The following is a 27,944-nucleotide window of genomic DNA, read 5'->3' on the forward strand; positions in this document are numbered from 1 at the left end:
ACCTGCATTGCTGCAAGAGGATTCTTGGACAAACAGAAATTTTAAGAATACAACATTTATTTAAATAGAAATAGCATTTGTAACATTCTAAATGTCTCTAAATCGTCTCTAAACTACATAATGTTCATTGTGACTGAAACACATTCATATTTCAGGTTTGTTCTCATTCACATATGTCCAAGTATTTTGGCTATTAAGTTAACATACTGTACAAAACTAATATAATGCAACATCACAGAGGAGGAAATTTATCCACTATGATATTGCTGCAATTATTCAGATATGGAATGAGATTATTAAGCAAAGTGTTATCAACTCCTACATGCCAACTGAATAAAATAAGGCAAAAATAAACCTTTCACATAGTATTTAGTGAGAGATATGATTGTTCTATATATGTATTATTGTATTACAGTTGTAATAATAAAGTCTTATTATTAAAGTCTTAATTAACATTATAGTTATTTCACATATTGAGATGTTATTATTAAGTAAATTGTAGCATTTGGTTACATTATGTTTTGTGATTTCTCATACCTTCTTATATCCATCCCGTGTGCACTTTTGGCCTCTAGCGGGTGAGGCTTTTCAGACAGATAAACAGCAGCACAGGGCAGGAAAGTACAGTACAGCACCCTGAGCGAGAGGGCAGTTTATTTTGAACAAGAGGGGCGAACAGTTACAGTATTTAACGCGGGAGTACAATACCGAACTGATGCAGATTGATAGAAGTGGACAGCCCGTCTGTGCGTGCGATGGTGCGAGGAACCGGACGGCGGGAAAAAAAATTATGTGCAGTGAAAAGTCAAAAGAAGATCGCAATGTAATTGTAACTATATCAGATATTGTTAATAAAACACAGGAACTCGTTGCATGGGCATTTTTTTTACCCCCATATTTTGAATTTCTGGGATATTTTTGTCAATTTCGTTTGCCCCAAATCCCCGTTCATTTCTGACACTATTGGCATTGTATCTTTCTAAGGTATATAAAAAGTTTGTTTTAGACATATAGAAGCAAGTAAACAAGATATCCCAGTTAAACAATTTTTTAACAGTTTTAACAGTTAAAACACAGCCTACATTAAAAATAAGTTGTGGAGGCGAGGGTGTGGTCGAACGCCCGTCTGGGGGAGAGAGGAAGCTGTAAGAAGGTTCACTTTAGAAGAATTTGCTGGTAATTACTGTTTCTGTGTTTGCAGTGAGAGACGGGGAGATAAAAACGGCCTGGTGCACAGAGAGAGAGGGGGAGGGGAACACGAGAGTCTTCGTGTATGCTACTGAGTGTTTTGTGTATGCTGAAAAGCGGAACTTATTTTGTGTATGCTGAAAAGCCATCCTTTGTTGTGTGAAAAGCGATTTCTGTTTGTTGAACATTAAAAATCTGACTCACGTGGATCGTGGAAACCGGCTCCCGCTTTCTCCTTTATCTGTCCGATAACGAACTTTGTTACACAAGTGAAGTTTGATCAGTGGTTAAACGTGTTCAGACAGTTCCCTCATACCTGAATGAACGGCTCCTTTCCAGAATAAAATGAAATATACAGAAAATCACAGTATTACAGTTCTTGTATAGTGACAGGGCAAAAAGTCTTGGAGAATCTAGAGAAGAGAGGACACTGGCGGCAGTTTATACAATCATGATGCTGTGCCCTGCGGGCTTCCGTTGTGCCGCGCACAGCGCGTTTTAGTTTATAAACAGATATAGTGCTTATAACTTTCTTCTTCCCAAAAATTCAGAAATATTATGTATTTTTTTGTACTTTGTAATTATGGTGAAAAATGATTGTAGCAAAATTGAATACTTCATTTTTAATCAACTCAAGTAAAAGTGCTATTTATTTATTTATACTTAAGGTTGAAAAATTTAAAAAAATTTCTCAAGAACTGTAACGAGTAGTTGTAGCTGTAAGTAGTTGTTACTTTCCACCTCTGGGTGTGGATTATGATAATTGTGAACGAATGTGCACACCCTATTTATGAATGCTTGGAAAACATGCATTTACCTAACAAATCTGGGTTGTACGTAGCGTTTTTGAATCTGGAAGAAAGTTTTTGGGAAGGTCCATTTTACCCGAAAATGACTCCAATTTACTCATATATTTACGAAAGTTTCATGAATGAGGCCCGCTGTATGCAACAATAGGACAGAAAAATCACAAATTGTTTCTCCTATACATGAATGGCATCTGATTTTTCTTTTAGACACCAATAATCTCTCAACAAAGGGTTCTTAACAATGTCTCAAACTGTGCTCAGAACTGCCAAGATAGCAAAGTCTGCAATCAAAAGTCAGATCTCTATATGACAGACATGCTATATACTATGTTGTGTCTCCTAAGGAATTGTAGGAGAAACATCTGAGAAAGAGTTATACTTTCAAGTCGAAACTTAAATGAAACACAACTAAGAACTCATTTTAGTCTCTGAGCAATAACAATTTCATTAGAAAAATACAAAAATGTACAGTTTGTGTAGAAATACAAATGTATCATGCCAATAAAGCATCGCAAATTCAAAAAATGAGAGAGACAGATCTCTTCACCCCTAAGAGTGAGAGAGCTGGACTTCTGTCATTATTAGTTATGCAACCGACAGACAAGTAAGTAATGAATGACCTAATTAGCATATGTAAATTTGAAAACAAGTTGCATGTTTTATTTGACTGTCTAGCAGACCAATCAGTCATTCAGAGAGAACATGACATCAGAGCTCACGCTCTTCATATGGTGTGTGTGTGTGTGTGTGTGTGTGTGTGTGTGTGTGTGTGTAACAGTGCTGTTATCCCCTTCCCTTCATAAAGAGTGACAATGGAGTCTGAAAGCTCATTGACCTTTGACCTGAGTTAGACACTGCTGTGGACAGTGAGTTTTCTCAGACATCTCCGTGAGAGTAAAGATCTAGTGCTGGATGTCAAGGGGTTTTGAAGTGTCCATGATGTGTCCATGATGTCCGGACTCAACTACAACACACATATACAGAGTTTCACACAAGATTCAGTGTATATTTATGCTTCTATATCCATTATTTCAACTTCATTTCAAATATTTTTGTATAATACTAACTAAACTGTATAACTGACTATATCTACCGTAGTTTCATGTGTTTCATATCACTCTGCACTCTCTTTCTTCTCACATAATAAATAATTTCAACTTAAATCGAAGTTTCATGTCCATTGATTTGGTTAGTAGGCATGTAATAAGTGGGATACTGTACAGTCAGACAGTCAAAGCCCTAATAATGATCTGACAACTGTACAGTATTCCTGCTATATATATATATATATATATATATATATATATATATATATATATATATACATACACCTCATATGCTCTGGGTCCTGGGGTGATGTCTTTAGGCCTTTTAAAGCGATCTTCTTTTGAGGCAATCAGTGCAAGTTTAGGGCCAGACTTAATGTCTGGACTATAATGACCTGGACCTGAAAACCACAAAGGAAATATCACTCGTGAGCAGAATAGTTTTATTGTGCTTCATTTCCAACCAAGCTACAAAATTTGCCAAATTACAGAAAAATGTGAAAGTATTATTTAATTGTGAGTATTTAGGTTATATAAAATGTTAGCTATGAAATTAGTCTTAGCAAGAAAAAGTAGTCTGCCGTTTTATTTCAAAAGCATAAAAAAATATATTTTCCACCACATAATTTAATTAAACAATACAGATTTTGAGGTGTGCTGGAAATGACACTTAGGTGGGAATTTCCATGACTTTCAGATTTTTTTTTTTTTTTATAAAAATGACAAATCTCCTGTGATGCAGGTGCATACAATGTTGGAAATTGTTAGTAGAAAAATTAAATAAGCTAGTGATTTTTGAAAAATGTTTTAACAAGACTTTACTTTCTATAGGTCTACAGTGTTAAAAGTGCCCGCAGTTGAAGAAACAGCCAACTATCTGTAAAGTACTGATTACAAGGAGAAAACTCATAACATCAGAAACACTTCACCAGCTGTCCACCAGCCTAGAAATGTAGTACCACCTCAGTAGTGACGGAGGCTCGAACGATTCACACACGTAATACGAGTCCGGCGAAGGAGTATCCTTCCAAGAGACAGTCCAATATATAACCACATCAGGGCTGTACAGTGCAATAGTTTTAATCTCATTTACAAATAAAAGTTATAATGTGCAACGTCATTTCTGCCTACGAGGAGCGTTGCAGTATGATATGCCTGATGTCTACTTTGCTGTTGCCAAATCTCGAGCACTCGCCCGCTTTGGTGGGTATAGAGTTACATGTGTGCCACAATTCTGCATGCACAAATTTGTATTTTGAGCACGCAATATTATATTTTGAGAGCACAAAAATGTTGTGTGTGCAGAATTATACTTTGAGCGTGCAAAATTTTATTTTGAGCACACAAAAATGTCTATACGTGCAAGATTATATTTTGAGCGCACAAACATTTTTGCACGTATGTGAACTCAGTTTTGAATGTATCTTCTTGAAGATTAATTCACTTTGAGCAAACAAAAATACATTTTTGCACTTGAATAAAGTTTATTTGAATGTGAATTTCCACAGAATTCTGAAATCTATGTAACTCTACTGTTACACTATTTACTATTTTGCGTGTGCAATATCTTACTCATCCTCTTCTCCTACGCACTCTGCATGCACTCATAGCTTTGACTGCTTGTTTGCTCAACAAGGTCACAGCATTATAATGTGCAAGAATTCCAGCCAATCAGAGATGAGTTGGTAAATTTTGATTGGCTGGCTAGACCACAGATCATACTGCTAATAAAAACAAGAGGAAGAGGAGAAGGGGATAGTTTGTTTTCAAGAAAAGAAATGCATAACACATTATGACCACATGAAAGCAGCTCTTTTGTTGACAACTGTTTTTATTTAACCTTTATGAAATATATTTTTTAGTCTACACTGCCAATAGGCTTACTAGCTAGCTTACTATCTGGCTTCTCTCTTAGTATGGTTCTCTTGACTAGTATTTGGTTATCTAGGTTACCAAGTTACACTTACGTAGCTATTAGCTTAGCCATGTTAGCCATGTTGGCCATGTTAATTTTATCTCTCCCATGTGTAAAACTCTTTTAGACTAATGTAATAATGTAGTTTTAGGGTAACTTAATTTGTCTTCTATCTATCCCTCAGGATATTCTGAGAGAGCAGTTTATTAAAATAAATGTGACCAGATTACAATCTACCATCTATCAGCAACCACTGAACATTCTTTTTGTTATTATTATATTAAATATTATTGTGACAGTTTCTTTAACTCTCTTTGAATGAGGAAGCGGGAGCTGGGCAAACAATCCAACGTAAATCTTTATTTCTAATACTTATCAGTATAAGCACACTCTGTTGGCTTTTCAGCATAACACACGGAACGCACACACCAACTCGACTGCGTGCGTCTCTCTCTCCCCTCCAGCGGTCTGGACTGCCCTTTTATTCCTCTCCAACTCTTACTGTAACACAGAACAGCTGTTAGAGATAATTTTCCACAGGTGTCAATCCTACCCGTTCTTCCTCTCCTGGCCTTGCTCTCCACACACGTCGCTCAGCCACGCCCACATCACCACAATTAGTTTTTTAATAAACATGTTATCTTGTCCACCTTCTTTAGTGCATCCTCTCCTATTTTTTCAACATCCTTGTATATTCAAAAATTATTAATATTATAAATAATGCCTAAATTAACATTCTATTCTTGATAATAAATTAGAAAAGCTGTTTATGTTTGCATTTCAAAGCTATGGGGTATCTTGAAAAGTTCAGTATGCTGTTTTTATGAAGTTTATGCATTCTACCACAACCCTTCTGGCAAAATTGATTAAGCAGAAGAAATGGAAGAAAAGGAAAAGAGGCTAATTATGTCTCCTGTCATAGTTTGGGGTAAATTAAATGTACAGTGTATTGAACCTCAATTGTTTGCGACTGCAAAAAGTAAAGCAAAAATAGAAAGAAATCCTTAGCATTGCATGGTCCCAGGCTACTATATTTTGAAAAACTTACATTACAGTAAATTAAGCCTTACAGTATTCCTGGTATGTCTATAATCCATGGGGTAAATATCTTTTGTAAAGATAACTGCATACAGTATTTAATGTGTGTACTGAACTTTGAGCATTGTGCCTATTGGCTTTTCTGCTACATTTTCATTGAGATGTTCATGGTTGCTGTAGCTACCTCAACTGTCCAATCGCAGAGCACTTGTAAGCAGCTTCTAATAGCCAATCCTGACATAGGAGGAGGGACTTGTCAGAAAACAGTTGGAAAAGCAAATGAGCATCTAAAGTTCCGAGTGCACGCAGAGGGTATACGAGGAGAGAGAACGAGTGAGATCATGCACACGCAAAAAAAAATTATTAATCTTTGCGAGACGATACATTGCTTTACAAAACTGACTTTACAAAATAACTTTTTGTGCGCACAAAATATCATCTAGTATCAAAAAAGAGGCCTCCAAGTTTTTGAGCATCTATTATGAATATTTATAGTAATAAAAAAAATTATAATTAAATCAAATAAGTCATTAAAAATATGCCATTCAAAATTGTAATGTAGTAGGAAACTGTGGTAGAAAATAAAATAGTAATAATTAAAAAAATAACAATTAAACAAATTCGACCGTACTCTGTGCAAATACCCCCCCCCCCCCAAATCTGATTCAGATCTGATTTTTGGTATGCATCTCAGTCTGAACAGTGAGATCAGATTGTCAAGGTTGGGGAGTGGGGGATGATGAAGGAACCAAGAGAGGCAGAGAGAGAGAGAGAGAGAGAGAGAGAGAGAGAGAGAGAGAGAGGCAGAGAGAGAGAGAGAGGCAGAGAGAGAGAGAGAGAGAGGCAGAAAGAGAGAGAGAGAGGCAGAGGGAGAGAGAGAGGCAGAGAGAGAGAGAGAGAGAGAGAGAGAGAGAGAGAGAGAGATGCAGAGAGAGAGAGATCAACTTTAATAATTAATTCAAGCAATCAAGTCTAGGCGCGTCAGCGCCAACTGCAAAAGGCAGGGATGCAAAGCCGCTCCGGGCTAGAGGAGAGTGTGTTCGTGTGTGGAGTGTGTGCATGTGGAAGTCAGGAGCACTCTGACGAGAAACTGTTGAAGAAAGTGAGGTGCAAACAAAGCCCAGACGAATCTCCCGAGACACAGGCAGATACCGAGGTATCCTCCACAGTCCTGGGCACAGCTTGTGAGAGAGAATGCAAGCAGATAGGTGCCGCATCTCGATAGACAGGCAACCAACAAATATTCGAGCTCCAACTATACAAGAGAGAGAAGTTAGACTTCACCGTAAACAGCACACATGTCAACAGTAACAGGGAACAATAAACTGGCCAAGAAGGAGAGGAAACATGAGGAATAAGAAGGGAGTGCAATTTGGAGAAAACAGGTGGCAGTGGGCATGAAACTCATCACCGTGATCAGCGTCTCCTCTCCCATGGAAATGCGGATCACGCGTGCCAGCTCCACCTGTGAGACATGAGGGAGAATAAAACAAACAACAGTTAGAGCGGCACACATGCCGGAACTGTGACATGGATTCACTGCAAAAAAAAGATTAGAATTTTTTTATTTTTTCCAGTAAATAAATAAAATAAAATAAAAATTGAAATATTCCTAAAACTACATATACCATATTTACTTGACAAGAAAAATGGCATAAGATATTACGTCTTGTTTTCAGAGAAATCTGCCAGAATTGGTTTGTTTGTATTTGAGTTTATTGCCATATCAGCTTCAAAGGCTATTTCAAGGCAAAAACAATAGTAATCAAACAATCGATAAAATAATGTATTTCATAAAAAATCACAATACATGGAACAAAGAAGGTTAATCAATCCTATGCCAAAATTTGGTAAATTTTATGCTTAAAAAACAAATCTGCCAATGGGGTAAGAAAAATAAACTTTTTCTCTTTAAAATAAGTTTAATTTTCTTACCCCACTGGCAAATAGTTTTAACTTATTTTAAGCATAAACCTCACAAAATTTAGTAAGATTTATTTGAAAATAAGACAAAATATCTTTTGTCATTTTTACTGGAAAACAAGCCAAAAAAAAAAAAAAATACTAATTAAGAAAATTATGTTTTTGCAGTGTTTCAAATAGGTTCTTTCTTCATTCTTCACACGTATGCAACAAAGTGCGCTTCATTTTGTAATGTAAATAATGTTGCAATGCAAAAATTCCTAATATTCCAAAATAGCCTTCATTTTCTTCATGCAACAAATAAATTATTGTTTTTTAATTTGATTTTGGGGTGGAATATGACTTCCATGGAGTGAAACAGTTCTCTATGCGTTCTCATTGAACACATCTATTATAATTTGGGATGTCAATCTATAGAAGTTTGTAATCAAAATTATTGCATGATTTACCGATTAGTTATTAGAATTAATTGCATATATAAATATTTGCTGAGAAAGGCCTTCCAATAACAAAATTAATAAAATAACAATAATAGGGAGTGGTTAGGTAGTTGCTAGGGTGTTACAGAATGGCTACCTACTGGCCCGAGTCAAAAGAACCCACTCCCATATCTTTACGATATGCTTTGGTTGAAATATGAGTGTTGCTTTACAGTTGCTAGGGTGTTACATCTGGTTGCTAGGGCATTGCTAGGCTTAATTCGACAGCCCTAACAATAATATGATTCTTTTTTTTTTTTTTGCAATTTATACATTGCTTTGGGAAAAAAGGTTATTTCATCAGAATACATGGCTACTTTTTAAATGGTCTTGGCATTGCTTTCTAGGAGAAACAGTAAAGAGATCTCAGTTGTTATTTTTCTTTTCTGTGGGTTGAGTCTAACATTATAAATGTGTGAGGATTGTGTGTCTTAATTTGGAAAGCAGGGAACCCGCAAGTCTGTTGGTGGCGGATTTAAAAGCAGCTGTACTCCATTTTTTGTATAACTCTTGATTGGAGTTTTCCACTGGAAACAAACAAATAGACAGGAAAACATGCTATTATTATAATAATGTTCATTACTGGTTGGTATCTTTTGGGCACCTTTGAGTAATGGCTGTATGTTCTCAAAAAAGTTTTGGGGCATCACAAAAAGAGCAATTTGTCTCTATATCTATTTTACTATTGATAAATATTTTCATGTAGTTCCTACAGTCTGGGTGGCATCAGCAGAAAAAGTAAGTAGTTTCAGAGGCGGGGCAAGTTATTACATTTTGACGAAAGATCACAAAGACAATACATTTTTCTTTGGAATAACATGCACTGATGTGCAAAATAAGCAAAATAAGGAAGGTGTTTAAGAAAGTAAATGGGAAAGTTTTGATTTCATGTTGACTTTATTAGCAGGTATAAGAACATCATATAATAAATGAGTGTGTACTCACCTGAGCTTGAGACAGGAAGGATGGACGTATAACAGGAACTTCATGTGGGTTTCTAGGCTTCTCAAATTGTCCATTTATGTGGTATTGTCCTGGACAAGGGACAGTAATTGTTTAATATGCACATACTATGAAAAACAAAACCTGCTTTCAGCAGAAATTATGCACAGTCCAACCTTGAGCTCGAGAGTCAATAGTGGCCTCTGCAGGCAAGTCAGAAATGTCACATCTCCAGGCTTCAGCCTTTCTTTCAAGAATGGATACAGACAAATCTTGGGATTTAAAAGAAAATGTAAATGGTCCAGGGTTGTAAAATGGCTGGAAAATAATTAACCCTAACCCTAACTTAAAATGCAGTTCTCAGATCGACAAGGATCATTACAACTGTTTGTACACTCACACTTCACTCTCAATTTGCAATATTACTAAAAGAAAGACGGTACATGGTACGGAATACACATGGTGTAGAAATGTCCACAGAAATGATTTTGTCCCCTCTGCAAATGAATTACTTGTAAACAGTCAGCGCGTTTACATGCACGTACACCGATTATGCTTAAAATGCCAACAATGGTGTGGTCATGATGTAAACGTATTAAACAGCGTTCCTTTATCGCTGTAAGGACATTTTTTCTCTTGGTAATCATGCAGCATATCATGCACTGTTGTATGCAGACATAAAGTCAGAGACCCTCCCTCTGGAATTCAAAAACAAGTGGTCACAGAGATGCATTTGAGATGCATGTTAATACCAGGTGTAAACAGCAATGTGTCTCGTCTGACCACTTGTGATCGGATCACCCGAAATGCATCTTAATGTCAGGTGTAAACGGGGTCTACGTGTCAATCAAACTCATTCCTGTATTTCATATTGTCCCGGTCCAGGTCCTTCTCCAGTCATTTCCGGCTCTCTCCACCCCATCATCTTACTGAAGTGTACACCTTTATACCTCTGTGAGGAGGACAGCTCTTCCTACCAAACACCAAAGACATGAACACTCATTTATGATTCACTCGGTTCACCCTTTGCTGCAGAGTGGAGTATGTAAAGCAATGTATCAGTTCTCATTTTTCTGCATTTTTTTATTGCATATGATAATACAGACTCATGTTTTAAAGGGCATATATCATAGAACATACTCTACTGCAGTGGTTCTGATACATTGGACATTAAGTGCTAGGGAGACAACAGTTAAAAAAAAAAGTGCAAAATTAAACAAAAATCGCCTTCAAATTAAACACTGACCTTTATTTAAATCAGCATCAACTGCATTGAATTAAATGATGAGTGTATTTCAGTGAATACATTTAAAATGCAAGTGTAGAATATACTGTCACCCTTTTTCTAGATGTTTCTGTATGTTTTCTAAAAGGACCTGAAAAGGAGAAATGGGAGGAATATGTCTAATTAAAGAGTGAAAGCTGAGACGATGAGAGAGAGAGAAAGTGATGGCCCGTGACAGATGGCTCTGTCTCTGATCAAGGGTTCCTCCCCGTCTGCAGGAAGTTGGCAGTTCAATGACAAATGAAAAATGATTTGATTTGAACTGAATCCAGCTTCTGCTGCATTATTGTAAGTAAATATTGAAATATATCGTAAAGAATAATTACCGAGGTTTTTCAGTCCTGACAGTAAAATGGATGAGCGCTGGGCTTTGTGACTTTTTTTAAATAATGCACTGATCATTAGTAATGAAAATAGCCCCAGCACTAATGAGGTGGAGCAGGGGGGCATTAGACAGTCTGCTGTTAATGTACACATCTGACCCCTCTCTTACACACACTCAACTCATGCAAGCATACCCAGATTGGTCTATTAGACATGTATCCCATTCACTGAGGTTACTTTCACGAAGACGTGAGCACAAGGGTGTGAACTACTTAAGTAATCGTATACACTTAAAGCTGAAGTGTGCAATATTTTGGTTATATCTCAGTTTTGACAAAATGTGCCATCAGAAGTTCAAACGAACATGACAGCATGCACTGTTTTTTTTTAATTGGGTTTCTATGTAAACAAGCACTAGATGGACGTTATTGACCGTTGTGCCATGCCTCGCTGTTGTTACAGCGTCTCACGCCGGAGAGAAGCGAGTCAAGTTAAAAAGAACTTCAACTTTCAAAAATGCATCTCGGCCCCTAACTGTGTTTTACCCCTTATTTGTAGGTTGTTTTCCCAAATCTTGGTTTCCCTTTCCTTTTTCTATTCAAAATTCCATGTTTTAAAGTTTCATTTAATTTTATCATGAAAATGGCATCTAATCAAATTAATTCTTAAAACTTTTAACAAGTGAAAATAGAACAATTACTTTTCAACATACCATTGAATTTTCTAACCAACTTTTATTCAGTATAACAGCACTTTTGCTTGCTTATTATTATTAATGTTACTACAGTGAATATTTTGATTTTGGGGTGAACCGAAATGACCCAAACATTTCTTTGTGACATTCTCCCATGTATGAAATGTGTTCTCCAAGTAAACTTCTTGACTTCATAACAAAATTGGATGCAATATGTATCATTATACTGTACCCCATATCAATAATATCCTACGGAGGCCAGTGTCCAAACTAATTCACACATAATCTTGAGATGAATTCTCACCTTCAGGCTCTTCTCTGGATTATTAACTCTTTTCCTTGCAACTGAAGCATTGTACGAAACATTGTACACCCCTCGCCCTGGCACGTCTGAGACCACATCCTTAAACTGCTTTGATCAGTTCTTTAGACCCTGCCCTCCCAAAATATGACTCTGCAACAGCACAGTTAAGAGTCTACACTCATCACTGACATCATAATATGATAATATCACATCACATGAATCGAGTGATGTAAAAAGGATGGCTTACCCTGGTGATGTCACTGTTGTACTGTCCTGGGCCAGGAGAGAGGACATCACTGCCCGACCTCTGGAACACAGACTCTCTATTGGAATGAGAGGATCTACAGTGAGAGGAATGGGGCGTAGGCATCTAAAACACAGATCAACAGATAATTTGTTCTTACAAAAAAAGTTATTTGGCAGTAATAGTACAGCGATTATTTCAGGAAACAACATGGAACTTTGGTATACATTAGGGACCAAAATTCTATTCTATCCTATTTCCACAGTTACATGTCCAAAAAAACATGGTAATACCATAGTACTTTGTGTAGGCAGGTCTCAGTCACACATACACTGGAAAAGGCAGTAGGGGTAAAATCTTTCCGTGGCAGGGAGAACCGCTACGGAGACCTGCTTTCTTTGCATCTCCCTCTCAGTGCGTGACAGTTATTTGTGTTTCCCTCTTGATCCATCACCATTCTTTGCGTCTCCCTCTCGATCCGTCTCGATGCGTCACCGTTCTTTGTGTCTCCCTCTCGACTCGACACCATTCTTTGCGTATCCCTCGCAATCTGTCACCGTTCTTTGTTTCTCCCTCTCGATGCGTCACCTTTCTTTGCATCTCCCTCTCTGTCACAGTTATTTGCGTCTCCCTCTCGATGCGTCACCATTCTTTGGTTCTCCCTCTTGATGCGTCACCGTTCTTTGCGTCTCCCTCTCAATACGTCACTGTTCTTTGTGTCTCCCTCTCAATACGTCACCGTTCTTTGTCTCCCTCTAAATGCATCACCGTTCTTTGTGTCTCCCTCTCTATGCATCACCTTTCTTTGCGTCTCCCTTTCGATGCATCACAGGTTTTGCGTCTCCCTCTAGATGCGTCACCGTTCTTTGCATCTCCCTCTCGATGCGTCACCATTCTTTATGTCTTCCTTTCTATGCGTCACCTTTCTTTACATCTCCCTTTCGATGCGTCAGTTATTTGCGTCTCCCTCTCAATGCGTCACAGTTATTTGCATCTCCCTCTTGATGCGTCACCGTTCTTTGTGTCTCCCTCTCAATACGTCACCGTTCTTTGTGTCTCCCTCTCAATACATCACCGTTCTTTGTGTCTCCCTCTAAATGCGTCACCGTTCTTTGTGTCTCGCTCTCTATGCGTTACCTTTCTTTGCGTCTCCCTTTCGATGCATCACAGTTTTTTGCGTCTCCCTCTAGAAGCGTCAGCGTTCTTTGCATCTCCCTCTCGATGCGTCACCATTCTTTGTGTCCCCCTTTCTATGCGCCACCTTTCTTTGCGTCTCCCTCTCGATGCGTCAGTTATTTGCATCTCCCTCTCGATGCGTCTCCATTCTTTGCGTCTCCCTCTCGATGCATCTCCGTTCTTTGCATCTCCCTCTCAATACGTCACCGTTCTTTGTGTCTCCCTCTCAATACGCCACCGTTCTTTGTGTCTCCCTCTCGATCCGTCACAGTTAGTTGCGTCTCCCTCTCAATGCGTCACCGTTCTTTACAGCTCCCTCTCGATCCGGACACACAGCTTTTTTGCTGGAATGGGTGGGGCTTAGGTGTAAAAAATTAGGCTTTACTCTGTGCTCCATTCATATTTTACTTTTCAGCAGCCTCAGTTTGAAACTTTAGGTTCAAGTGCAAGTAGTTTTATTGTTATTTCTCTCCTGTATGGCAGGGGACAAAACAAGTGTTTCCTGAACCACAAGTATCAAACACATGATTACAAGACCAACACTTGGCACAGATGACATACATGACCAGTAGACCCATGTATTAATACAAATAACAATAGAACTCTTCACAGAAAAACAATAAATGCAATCAATAAATACAGAACATTTACAATTAGGGGTCATTTACAGTGACCTAGACATATGGGAAAGTGGTATGCTACATCTTAAGGCTGATTTATATATGTGTCAAACCTACGGCGTAGGCTCTGCTTAGTGGCCAATGCGTTGGTTTGCATTTATTGTTCTGCGTTGGTGTGTCTGCGTTGTTCTTTAAGTACACAGCCAAAATGCTAACTTTATGTTTCATAAATAAACAAAAGCAATGCAAGAAATGTAATTTCTGGATTCAAAAGCTGTTATTAAATTATTGCAGTGTCAAAAATTATTTCAAAGTGTGTGAACATGTTGAAAGGTATTTTACAAATTATTTATTATGTTGCCCGCATTGCAGGCAGAAAATAAATGAGGAAATTACTGTACTTACTGTTGAGTCGCTTAAATAATAATGCATTAATATTTTGGCATACATTTGATGTTCTGTGCTGAAAAAGAAATCATCAAATTAATTAATAACTACTTGCCTGAATAACACAAAATAGGTGTCGTTTTAATGACTTTACAATGCATATATATGCAATATAACCAACTCTTAACAGGAGCTTTTTTAGTTTGCTGACAAATTAGATCATTACACTGCGACAAATCATTGTGCCGATCTGAAAGTTCGTGAGAAAAATACAAAACATATTATTTCACTCACATATCAAATTAATATCAAGTAAAGGCCCGGAGAAAAAAGTTTTTAGAGTTTATAAGCTGTAAACAGATATATTTTGTGGCATTTCGCTTGTAACTTCATGAAACAGAATAAAAATAAAATAAAAAAATTAATAATAAAAAAAAAAAAAAACAGCACATGCTCTTGATTGGGACAATGGCTTTAATGGTCACAATTCCAAATAAAATGTGATATGATGCATAGCCTAGATATTAAAATAATCTTGGATAAAATGCGATGCTACCACAGATATCCTTGTTTTCATCCTGGTGGGCAGTCTCTGATTAAAGTGGACCAATCACAGCTGTTGTGGTCTGCATCAACGCAACACGCAGTTAAATTTTGAAGAGGTGCACATGACGTCGGGTTCAAACATCCTCCATTTGGCATGAGCGAGACGTGAGCTGTTTTCGTTTCGGCGCCCATACTATGGAGTTACATATGTGCCAAAATTCTGTGCACGCAAGATGATATTTTGAGCGTGCAAGTTGATATTTTGAGCGCAAAAAAAAAAAAAAAACATGTTGCACTCGCAAGTTGATATTTTGAGCGCAAAAAAAAAAAAAAAACATGTTGCACTCGCAAGTTGATATTTTGAGCGCAAAAAATAAATAAAAAATTTGCACTGGCAAGATGATATTTTGAGCTCAAAAAAAGGTTTTGCGTGAATTTTTGAAATATTTTCATGCACAAGATGATATTTTGAAAAGTTATTATCTTGTACGTGCTTGAACTTTTGTAAAGCAATGTGTCTTCTTGCAAAGATTATACTTTTTTTTTTTTTTTGCGTGTGCAAGATCTCACTCGTTCTCTCTCCTCGTATACTCTCTGCGTGCGCTCGGAACTTTAGATGCTGGTTTGCTTTTCCAGCTGTATTCTGACAAGTCTCGCCTCCTACATCAGGATTGGCTATTAGAAGCTGCTTACAAGTGCTTTGCGATTTGACAGTTTAAGTAGCTTCAGCAACCATGAACATCTTAGTGAAAATGTAGCAGAAGAGCCAATAGGCACAATGCTCCAAGTTCAGTACACAGTTTATATACTGTATGCAGTTATCTTTACAAAAGACATTTACCCCATGGATTATAGACATACCAGGAATACTGTAAGGCTTAATTTACTGTAATGTACGTTTTTCAAAATACAGTAGCCTGGGATGCAATGCTAAGGATTTCTTTCTATTTTTTTAAACTTTTTGCAGTCTCAAACAATTGAGGTTCAATACACTGTACATTTAATTTACCCCAAACTATGACAGGAGACATAATTAGCCTCTTTTCCTTTTCTTCCATTTCTTCTGCTTAATCAATTTTGCCAGAAGGGTTGTGGTAGAATGCATAAACTTCATAAAAACAGCATACTGAACATTTCGAGATACCCCACAGCTTTGAAATGCAAACATAAACAGCTTTTCTAATTTATTATCAAGAACAGAATGTTAATTTTGCCAATATTTATAATATTCATAATATTTATAATATACAAGTCTGTCGAAAAAAATAGGAGAGGACACATTAAAGAAGGTGGATAAGATAACAAAAAGAGGAAGGTTCAGTGGTTGCTGATAGATGGTAGATTGTAATCTGGTCACATTTATTTTAATAAACTGCTCTCTCAGAATATCCTGAGGGATAAAGAGAAGTCAAATGAAGTTCCCCTAAAACTACACTATTACATTAGTCTAAAAGAGTTTTACACATGGGAGAGATTAAATTAATATAATTTCAGATGAAAGTGGTAGCTAACATGGCCAAACTAGTAGCTACGCAAGTGTAACTTGGTAACCTAGATAACCAAATACTAGTCAAGAGAACCATACTAAGAGAGAAGCCAGATAGTAAGCTAGTTAGTAAGCCTATTGGCAGTGTACAGACTAAAAAGTATATTTCATAAAGGTTAAATAAAAACAGTTGTCAACAAAAGAGCTGCTTTCATGTGGTCATAATGTGTTATGCATTTCTTTTCTTGAAAACAAACTATCCCCTTCTCCTCTTCCTCTTGTTTTTATTAGCAGTATGATCTGTGGTCTAGCCAGCCAATCAAAATTTACCACCTCGTCTCTGATTGGCTGAAATTCTTGCACATTATAATGCTGTGACCTTGTTGAGCAAACAAGCAGTCAAAGCTATGAGTGCATGCAGAGTGCGTAGGAGGAGTGAGATTTTGCACGCGCAAAAAACAGTAGAGTTACATATATTTCAGAATTCTGTGGAAATTCACATTCAAATAAACTTTATTCAAGTGCAAAATTGATTTTTGTTTGCTCAAATTGAATTCATCTTTGCAAGAAGATACATTCAAAACTGAGTTCACACGCATATAAAATACATTTTTGTACTCTCCCCTAACCCTAACCTATTGTACACTACAATTTATATGTGCTGATGAAGATGAAGTGCACGTGACTGCCCGCTGTTGTCCTTGAAGCAACAATAACCTCAGCTTATTATTACCTTATTAAAGAAAAAAATGTGGTATAGGATCCCATACATAACTTAATTTTTTTGCGCAGAGGCGCTGCTGTTTCTCGCAGAAGAGACGCGGCCATAATGTCCAACGCATTCCTTTATTTATCCTGCTTTTTGGGAACAAGAAGTATTTAAATCTGCTAAGACCATCACAACATTCAAGAAACAGCTGTTGTTGTGTAAATCAGTTTTTCATTTCAAAATAAAATTTTTACTGCTCTGAGAACTGTTGATTTTATAGGATCCTGGTCCAATTTCAGATGACGTGCTGCTTGATTTTATATGAGTGACCCTGGGAGCTCGATCATACATACTGATTAATTATACATTTTTATATATAGTAAAAGTAAGCAAATTAAATTGGTGTAGTTATCTATTGTAAGTAACACTACTACAGTGGAGCGTCTCCCTCAGTAACAAACTCCAGTAACTGGAGCGCGTCTCCGCATTGTCTGGACATTAATTATGTAATAGTGACATTCAGAAGTACACAACATATGGTTCACAGCTTCCCGACATGTCCAGTCAATTTTTATTTATTTTTTTTACTTAAAAAACTATGCAGGTTAAGTTGATTTAATTACTTCAAAGACGAATAATAAGACCGAACATTATAGAAAACGAAACTTTATATTTTTTAGATAATACTAAACACTAATGATTAAATATAATAGTATTATGACTCCAGTCAGGCTTCCTAATCAACCAGTTGGCCCGGTTGCTAGGGTGGGTAGAGTCACGTTGGGTTAACCTCATCGTGGTCGCTATAATGTGGTTTTCGCTCTTGGTGGGGAGCGCATGGTGAGTTGTGCATGGATGCTGTGGAGAATAGCGTGAGCCTCCACATGCGCTAGGTCTCCATGGTAACGTGCTCAACAAACCACGTGATAAGATGGGTGGATTGACTGTCTCAGACGCGGAGGCAACTGAGATTCGTCCTCCGCCACCCGGATTGAGTCACTACACCACCATTGGGAACTGGGCATTCCAAATTGGGAAGAAAAGGGAAGAAAAAAAAAAGAAATGTATATATATACATTTTATTTATAGGCGCCTTTCACGACACTTAAGGTCACCTTACAAACTGAACACAACAAAGTCATCCTTGAAAGCATCAACAATAACAACATTAAGCAAACAATAATATGATATACCATAAAACATTGGAAGATACAAAGTATGAACTCAATGTATACACAGTCATAAAAAAAGCCTGTTTAAAAAGGTGAGGTTTAAGATGAGATTTAAAAGTATGAAGACTTTCACTGTTACGAATATCCAGAGGAAGGGAATTCCATAAGTGAGGGGCAGTATAACTAAAGGCTCTAGACCCCATAGTGTTCAGACGAATACATGGTATGACAAGAAGAGTTGATGAGGAAGATCTGAGGGTACGAGAAGGGGTATAGATATGAAAAAGATCGGAGAGGTATGAAGGAGTAAGATTATTTAAGGCCTTGTATGTAAGAAGCAAGAATTTGTAATCAATTCGTTACTTAACCGGAAGCCAATGCAGATGTTGAAGAACAGGTGAAATGTGTTCAGTAGAGGGGGTTCTAGTGACAGGGGGGTGCCCGTAATTCCAACTGAGACCAGCCTGTCTAGGAGGATGTTATGTGAGATCGTACCGCACTCAGATCAAGAAGAATGAGTATAGACAGCTGACCAGAATCCGAAGCCAACAGCAGATCAATAGTAATTTTGACAAGAGCAGTTTCCGTACTATGATGTGGACGGAAACCCGACTGAAATTGTACAAACAAATTATTAGCTGAAAGATAGTCATAAATCTGAACTGCAACACTCCTTTCCAAAAATATTTAAATAAACGGTAAATTAGAAATTGGACGAAAATTATCAAAATTAGTAGGATCTGCCCTTGGTTTCTTGATTATTGGGGTTATTGAAGCAGTTTTGAATGATATAGGAACCAAACCAGAAGACAGTGGAGAATGAACGATCTCAGTGATTAAAGAAGACAGAGAAGGTAAACATGCTTTAACTAAATACGTTGGAAGAGTATATATATATATATATATATATATATATATATATATATATATATATATATATGTGTGTGTGTGTGTGTGTGTGTGTGTATATATATATATATATATATATATATATTATAAACAATAAAATTACTATTGCATTTTTTTTCATGTTGCTTTATTCCGAATATTAAGATTAAACTTGAACCAAATCGTCCACTCATTCATATTTTTTGGATTAATACTAATACATTTAAGCATGCAATGAAGATTTGAAACTTGGAGGTAACCAGATCAAGCCAAAATTAATTGAGAAAGAAATGTGTGCTAACAACTTTGACATACTACTTGAGATTATATTTAAATTATATAACTAAAGTTATGCCTATGGATACAATACATAAAAGGCCTTCTCTTACCACGGTCAATGTGACGGTTTAGACTGTTTTTTGAGAGCACATCATGTCAATCTGTGGTTCAATACTCAACACAGTAGTCTTAAATCGTCCTCCATTGTCAATAAATGTTAGCAGCAGTACTTCTTTTTGATGTGAATATGGAAAACATCAATGTGGCTTATAGATGTTATTCACAGCAGCGGCATCTTTGATTTTGCGCGGAAATGACAACGAGGCTGTGAGGATGTAAGCAAAGATTGAAAAATATTTCCCTAAGAAATTTCAGAAGACAAAAAAAAAAAAAAAAAAAAAAAAAAAATCCAGACAATATGAGTTGTGGAAAATTAGATGTGCTCTAGGAGCTTTTTTATAGTTTAGTATGGTGCCTGTCACTGAAGTGTAGTAAGTCTATCCCTCACAGCCTCATTCCCTTATGACTCAGTACACTTGACATTGCATCAGGAAACTGACACTATGGGGAGTGTCCTTCTATACGACCTAGTTGAAACCTTTCTACAATAATGGCAGTTTTAAAATTGGCTATGGTGTTTAAGCCCTGCCCTTTTAGGCACAAAGCTGTCCCTTATAAAAACAGTTCATAATAAACTTACAAAATCCTGGCACGCCCTATTCAGCTCGCTCGCATAGCGATTCCACTCTCCTCACCAAAGTGGACCATGGGGAAGAAAAAAATTATGCCCAACTACCCTCTGTCGAAGAGGTGGTAGCAGCACATCTCTGCCCGTTGAGTAACAGGGTGTGGAAGTCACGCCCCGTTCATCCTTTCAAACCATGTCGTCTTACGTCCGCACTGGCTGGAAAAGCATATTCAGCGGCATACCAAGCTGGTTCGGCACTCCGCGCGATGGCTGTGCTTCAAGTGTTTCAAGCCAAGCTCCTCAAACAGATGGACGAGCAAGTCTACGATCCGGAAATGTTCAAAGAGCTCCGCACCGCTCCGGACTTAGCGCTGCAAGCCACGAAAGTTACTGCACAGGCCGTTGGCAAGTCAATGGTTAACCTGGTGGTTTTGGATTGTCACATCTGGCTGACCCTCACGGAGATGCATTTAGCAGAAAAAGCCGCTCTCTTTGATGCTCCAGTGTCTCCAGCAGGCCTTTTCACCAGCTCTGTGGATAGCTTTACTGAGCACTACGTTACGTTTCAGCAACACTCGCAATCTATGAGACATTTCATGCTGAAATGGAGCAGTACTGCAACATAATCGGCTTGCTCTTGCTCTGTCTTGAGCCAGCACCCGGCTAAAAACCCCAAGCCTGCTGCCTCAGCACCACCAAAAGTCACCACCGAGCCACCAGTAAAGCCGCGCAAGCCGTGGCCCAAACGAAGGCAGCCGCCTCGGAATGCAGAGCTTGCCGTTCCTATAGGACCTGTCCAGAAGAAGGCTTGATTAGAGACACACGATGCTGTTCCCCGCTTCCCCACTGCTGTTTGTCGGGAAAGGAATATTGTTGTTCAAAATTTTGTTCAAAATGTTGTTTCTGTGTCTTACATTCAATCACATGCAATAAAGTATGCAAAAAAGAGTACAGCACTCGTTGCGATTGCTCGAGACGCTCAGACTTTTTCAATAAAGAGCTCTCTTCCACTTCAAAGCCTACACATTATGCATAACTGCTTCCCTACGGTGAGTGGTACATTATGTCATACAATGAACAAACCAGTTGGCCCTCTGCCCCATTATGCGGACTCGTGGTGAGCCCTTACGGCATTTCCGACTGGGTGCTAAACACGATCGAACATGGTTTTATGATCCAGTTTGCTCGTCGCACGTTCACAAAGTGCATCGATGTGGCACTCGCCCCACTGAAACTGAGCAGAATGCGCATTTTGAACCACCTCAACGATTGGCTGTTACTGGCCCAATTTTTGGAATTCATCTCGATTTGCGAGCACACTCGACCGACCGAGCATGTCCAGACCATTCTCCAGTGTCTGTCTCAGTTCAAACTGGGGAGAATACTACAAATGAGCTGTTTCAAAAAGCATTGGGGCTTATGGCGGTGGCATCCGCTGTCATTCCATTAGGTCTTTTACATGAGACCTCTTCAGTGCTGGCTCAAGCGCCATGTGCCACGGCATGCCTGGCCCCAAGGGCGCATGCGCATCAATATATCTCGCTGCTGTCTAGCTGCTCTAGCACCTTGGACAGCTCCTGCCTTCTACCAGCAAGGCATCATGCTGGGGCAGATTTTCAGGTGGAAAGTGGTGACCACGGATGCTTCCAACACAGTTTGGTGGCAGTGTGCGATGGACGCCTGGCTTTCAGCACCTGGACAGGTGCAAAGAGGGCATGGCACATAAACCGCCTGGAACTGTCTGCTTTTTTCTTAGCCTTGAAGGCTTTTCATCCTAAATATCGAATTATAATGTTCTGATTTGCCCGGACAAAACGACAGTTGTGGCATACATAAACCGCCAAGGTGGAATTCGTTCCCTGCCAATGATGAGACTGATGCGTCGCCTCCTCCTGTGGAGTGAGTGTCATCTTCTCTCCTTGCGGGTGACATATGTCCCAGGCCATCTGAATTACAGTGTGGACCTACTGTCACGCCAAGGAGCAATGCTGGCTGAATGGAGACTTCATCCTCAGACTGTCCTGAGGATTTGGGAAATATTCGGCAAATTGGAGATCGATCTATTTGACTCTGTGGAGAATGCCCACTGTCCCCCCGGTACTCCAAGTCCCAAGCTCCGTTAGGATTGGATGCAATGGCCCACAAATGGCCTGCGAAACGCAAATATGCGTTTCACCAGGTCTTATGCAAAGTCCGAGAGGACAAGGAAATGATTCTATTAGTTGTGCCGAAGTGGCCCAATCAGTCCTGGTTTCCGGAAATGATAGAGATTCTGGACGGTCCTCCATGGGAAATACCGCTGAAGAGGGATCTCCTCTCTCAAGCACAGGGCACAATCTGGCATCCCCAGCCCAAGCTGTGGAAACTGCATGTGTGGTCTCTGAACGGAGTGTGCTAAACATGACTCAGTCGGTTAGGAACACCAATTTGCAGGCTAGAGCGCCGTCTACCAGATGCCTTTATGCACTGAAATGGAATGTGTTTACTAACTGGTGCTTTTCACACAGCAAAGACCCAGAGTACTGCCCCATATCAGACGTTCTCACATTTCTTCAAGAGCGATTGGACGCAGGGCTCACTACATCAACGCTCAAAGTCTATGTGACGACTATATCCGCATATCACGCACCCAAAGCCGGCACTTCTATAGGCAAACATGACTTAATCATAAAGTTCCTTAGGGGAGCGAGGCAGCTAAACCCCCCTCGCCCGGCTAGAGTTCCAACTTGGGACCTATCTTTGGTCCTAAAAGTGCTCACGGGGCCCCCCTTTGAGCCTCTGGATGCTGTTGAATTGCGTGTGCTTTCTCTTAAAACCACATTACTGCTGGCTCTGGCCCCAGTAAAACAGGTCATGGATTTGCAAGCACTGTCAGTCGACAGTTCATGTCTGGAGTTTGGTCCGGGTCTTTTAAAAGCCACTTTCAAACCCAGAAAAGGTTATGTGTCTAAGGTTTTTACAATGCCCTTTAGAGTGCAGGTGGTTCACCTTTTCCCTCCTCCATTTAATTCGGACGAGGAGAAGTCTTTGCATCTGTTATGCCCTTTGCGAGCCCTACACATGTATGTTGAATGCACCCGCAAGTTCAGACTGTCTGACCAGATCTTTGTGTGCTGTGGAGGACGCACAAAAGGAATGTCCATCTCCAAGCAAAGACTTTCTCACTGGATCGTTGACGCGTCGTTCTCACAGAGTGAGAATTGCCCAATTGGTGTTGATGTACATTCAGCTAGAGGCATGGCCTCTTCATGGGCATGGACGAACGGTGTGTCCTTACAGGACATATGTTTTGCAGCAGGATGGTCTTCTCAAAACACAATCGCTAGGTTTTTTTGTCCTATAATTTGTATGTCTATTTATACTCTTACCTTGTTTTATATTCTGTGTCTCACTGTAATGTTCTGTGTGCACTTGTTTCTCCTATCGCAAAAACATTCCTTGTGTACGTGACAACACTTGGCAATAAAGCTCATTCTGATTCTGATTCTTCTTTTACAACTTAGACGTAACATCTCTCTCATCTCAAGTCCTCTCTGTCTAGAGTGCTTGTGATTTTGTTGGCCAAACATACACTTATGCCCCTCTTCTAAGTATGGGCTCTCTATCATTTCACACAACCGCCTGCATTCAGACCGTTGTATTTCTCAAAAAAGTCACAAGCACTTTTATATATATAAAACTTCCTTCCTGACTGGGTTTGTGAAGGGGTTAATTCATACTATATGACTATAGTTCATATATCCATTCTGAGTGTACCCCCCCCCCCGAGGGTCATTCACTTGCGTTATATTCATGTCGGTCACCGTTCCGCGGGACTGCAGTGTCATGTTTTCTCTCTGGAAGGTTATGTTGTGTAGTGCGGCGTGATGGGACTCTGTTCCCCATAGCGTCAGCTTCCTGATGCAATGTCAAGTGTACTGAGTTGTAAGGGACCATCTCAGTTACGTATGTAACCTCGGTTCCCTGATACGAGGGGAGCGAGATATTGCGTAAGCTGGCCGCACTACAGACTCAGAGTTTACAGAGTTACAGACTTTGAGATGCGAGCGATGCACTCTTGTCCCCCAGTCAGAAAATTCTGAGGAATGGTGTTTGCGTGCCCACTTTTATACTGGACAGCTTTGCGCCTAAAAGGGCGGGGATTAAACACCATAGCCAATTTTAGAATTGCCATTATTGTATAAAGGTTTCAACTAGGCCATATAGAAGGACACTCCCCATAGAGTCAGCTTCCTGACGCAATGTCTCGTTCTCTTGTCTTAGGGAACCGAGGTTACATACGTGACCGAGACGTTTTCATTCCCATTACAAATGGGAATGAAAAAAGATGGCACTATGTGAAAAAGGCCTATACCAGCCAAACCATAGTTTTTGTTGTTTTTTGTTGGTCAACCCTGAGTTTTTAACAGAAGTCAATCTTATCATTAAACATCAGCCTAGTTTCTCTGAGTTTCACCTGAAGAACGAAATGGCTTAACCTTATTCACAGTAGCGCAATCTTTGATTTTTGACGGTAATGAAAACAAGACTGTGAGGGATAGAGTACCTAGACTTACCATATTGTCCCATAATTGTTTCACTTATTTTCATAAGTCAAAATCAAATCAAATCACTTATATACACAAATGCAATGGTGTGTGAAATTCTTGGGTGCAGTTCTTATCAACATAGCAGTCGTGACAGTGATGAGACATATACCAATTTACAATAACATCAAATTAACACAGCACAATTTAAACGTCTGATATACACATAATTACACACAACACAATATACAAATAATAACATACACTGTACAGTATACAATATACACAATATAGATACACATTATTCAATAAAAATAAAAAAAGTATATATAGTAGTATATATAGAATGTACAGTAGGTTGTATTGTACTGTATTGACATTCAGGCTGTCGGTTGATAGTAAGTTGTTAAGAGAGAATATAATATAATACTAATATAATTTATGACAGTCCAGTATGAGATATAAGAGTAAGAGTAATAAGTGCAGTGCTGATGTATTTTGATTGTGGGAGATCAAGAGTTCATAAGTCTGATTGCTTGAGGGAAGAAGCTATCATGGAGTCGGCTGGTGCGGGTCCTGATGCTGCGATACCGCCTGCCTGATGGTAGCAGTGAGAACAGCCCATGGCTCGGGTGGCTGGAGTCTCTGATGATCCTCCGAGCTTTTTTCACACACCGCCTTGTATATATTTCCTGGAGGGAGGGAAGCTCACCTCCGATGATGTGTCTGGCAGTTCGCACCACCCTTTGCAGTGCTTTGCGGTTGTGGGCTGTGCTATTGCCGTACCAGGCGGAGATGCAGCCAGTCAGGATGCTCTCTACAGTGCAGGTGTAGAACCGTGTGAGGATGTGGCGGTTCATTCCAAACTTCCTCAGCCGTCTCAGGAAGAAGAGGCGCTGATGAGCCTTCTTCACAACGACTTCAGTGTGGATGGACCATGTGAGTTCACACTCAGTGATGTGGACACCCAGGAACTTGAAGCTGCTGACTCTCTCCACTGGTGCTCCATTGATGGTGATGGGACTGTGTTCTCTGTCTTTTCTTCTGAAGTCCACCACAAGCTCCTTTGTCTTACTGATGTTGAGGGAGAGGTTGTGCTCCTGACACCAGTGTGTCAGAGTGTGCACCTCCTCTCTGTAGGCTGTTTCATCATTGTCAGTGATCAGACCAACCACCGTCGTGTCATCAGCAAACTTAATGATGGCATTTTAGCTATGTGTTGCCACACAGTCATGTGTGTACAAGGAATATAAGAGTGGGCTGAGAACACAGCCCTGTGGGGCTCCAGTGTTGAGGGCCAGTGATGAGGAGATGTTGCTGCCTATTCTAACCACCTGGCATCTGCTTGACAGGAAGTCCAGGATCCAGCTGCACAGCGAGCTGTTTAAGCCCAAAGCCCGGTTTCTCATCTAGCTTGGAGGGCACTAATTTTATTTAAAACACATTATACATATACAGTGAAATTTTTTTTTTTTTCACATAGCCCAGCTGAGCTGGGGTCAGAGTGCAGGGTCAGCTGTGTTACAGCACCCCTGGAGCAGATAGGGTCAAGGGCCTTGCTCAAGGGCCCAACAGTGGCATCTTGGCAGTGCTGGGGCTTGAACCCCTGACCTTCTGATCAGTAACCCAGAGCCTTAACCGCTGAGGTGTTGAATGCTGAGCTGTAGTCTACAAACAGCATTCTCACATAAGTGTTCTTTTTTCCCAGGTGGGAGAGAGTAGTGTGTTGTGTAGATGCAACGGCATCATCAGTGGAGCGGTTGTTGCAGTAAGCAAACTGCAATGGGTCTAGAGAGAGAGGCAGCACAGAGCAGATGTAATCTCTGATTAGTCTCTCAAAGCATTTGCTGATGATGGGGGTCAGAGCAACAGGATGCCAGTCATTTAAGCAAGTTATTTTTGATTGTTTTGGAACAGGCACAATGGTGGATGTTTTAAAGCATGTGGGGACTACAGACAAAGAGAGGGAAAGGTTGAAAATGTCTGTAAAAACACCAGCCAGCTGGTTCGCGCACGCTCTGATGACGCGGCCCGGAATGCCGTCTGGGCCCGCGGCTTTGCGGATATTCACCCGTCGGAAGGACCGGGTTACATCCGCTACAGAGACGGAGAGTGAACTAACCTCTGTAGCTTCGGCCGTGGGGAGCTCTCTCCGCGAGGGCGGTGTTATTTCCCTCAAAACGAGCATAAAAAGTATTTAGCTCATCCGGGAGAGAGGCAGCGGTGCTCATGGCGGAGTTTTTATTCCCTTTAAAGTCCGTGATGATGTTAATTCCCCGGTGGTGTTAAACTGTCCTTCAATCTTGTTCCTGTACTGGCGTTTTGCTGTTCCGCAGCAAAGGAGGGCATAACTGGCTTGTTTATGCTCCTCCGCATTCCCGGAATTAAAAGCGGAGGTCCGCACATTAAGTGCCGCACGAACATCGCTATTTATCCATGGCTTTTGGTTCAGATAGATCCGTGTTGTTCGTCCGACCAAGCACTTTTTTATGAAACACATTACGCTATCAGCATAAATCTCGATGTCGTCATCAGAGGCGGACCGGAACATCTCCCAGTCCGTGTGATCAAACAGTCCTGTAGTGTAGAGTCTGATTGGTCCGACCAGCACTGGATCGTTCTGAGGGTGGGTGCTTCCTGTTTCAGTTTCTGCCTGTAAGTGGGCAGAAGCAGAATGGAAGAGTGGGCCAGCACTTGAGTTTTTTGACTAATTTCTTGGAAAGATATTTTTTTAATGTTTCATCAATGGAACAATCCAAAAACACTTTAAACAACTGTACAACCCACTGAAGAGACTGTACGTCTATCCTAGGCTCGTTGTCATTCCCATCAAAAATCAAGGATGGCACTGCTGTAAATAAGGTCTATTTAGCATGATGCATGATTCGGGGTATCGTGCCACCCCCCGCAAAATGCCGCCCTGAGCGGCTGCCCATGTCGCCCATGCCTAAATCTGCCACTGTTTACCGTCTGAGAAGTGCATCCTTCATTAATTACAGTACATACAATACATGCTCTTTTGGACAAAGAGTCAGTTAAAGAATCAATTGACTTAATAATTCAGTGTTTCACTCTTAACACATTACACACATTTGTCGGCATCAACTGGCTCAAAGGTGTACAGAAATGGTTGCTGAACGCATCAGTGCATCTCCTTGGTGAACGGATTCAAAAGACTTGAAACAGTGGGATGAATTATAATCCTTAGGTTTATCCCAAACCGCACACTTCCTCCACGCCAGCAGGGGGCGCGGTGTGGTGAGATCAGCTGTTCAT

General features: G+C 39.8%; 1 protein-coding gene across 4 annotated transcripts in view; it reads right to left on the minus strand.

The window, feature by feature from the left end:
• Positions 1-27,944, minus strand: part of LOC127440017 (NAD-dependent malic enzyme, mitochondrial-like) — a 714,514-nt gene that overhangs the window by 592,301 nt on the left and 94,269 nt on the right. The gene's annotated exons all lie outside the window — the stretch shown is intronic.

This window comes from Myxocyprinus asiaticus, chromosome 4 (genome assembly GCF_019703515.2).
Source record: "Myxocyprinus asiaticus isolate MX2 ecotype Aquarium Trade chromosome 4, UBuf_Myxa_2, whole genome shotgun sequence".
Lineage (NCBI taxonomy): Eukaryota > Metazoa > Chordata > Actinopteri > Cypriniformes > Catostomidae > Myxocyprinus > Myxocyprinus asiaticus.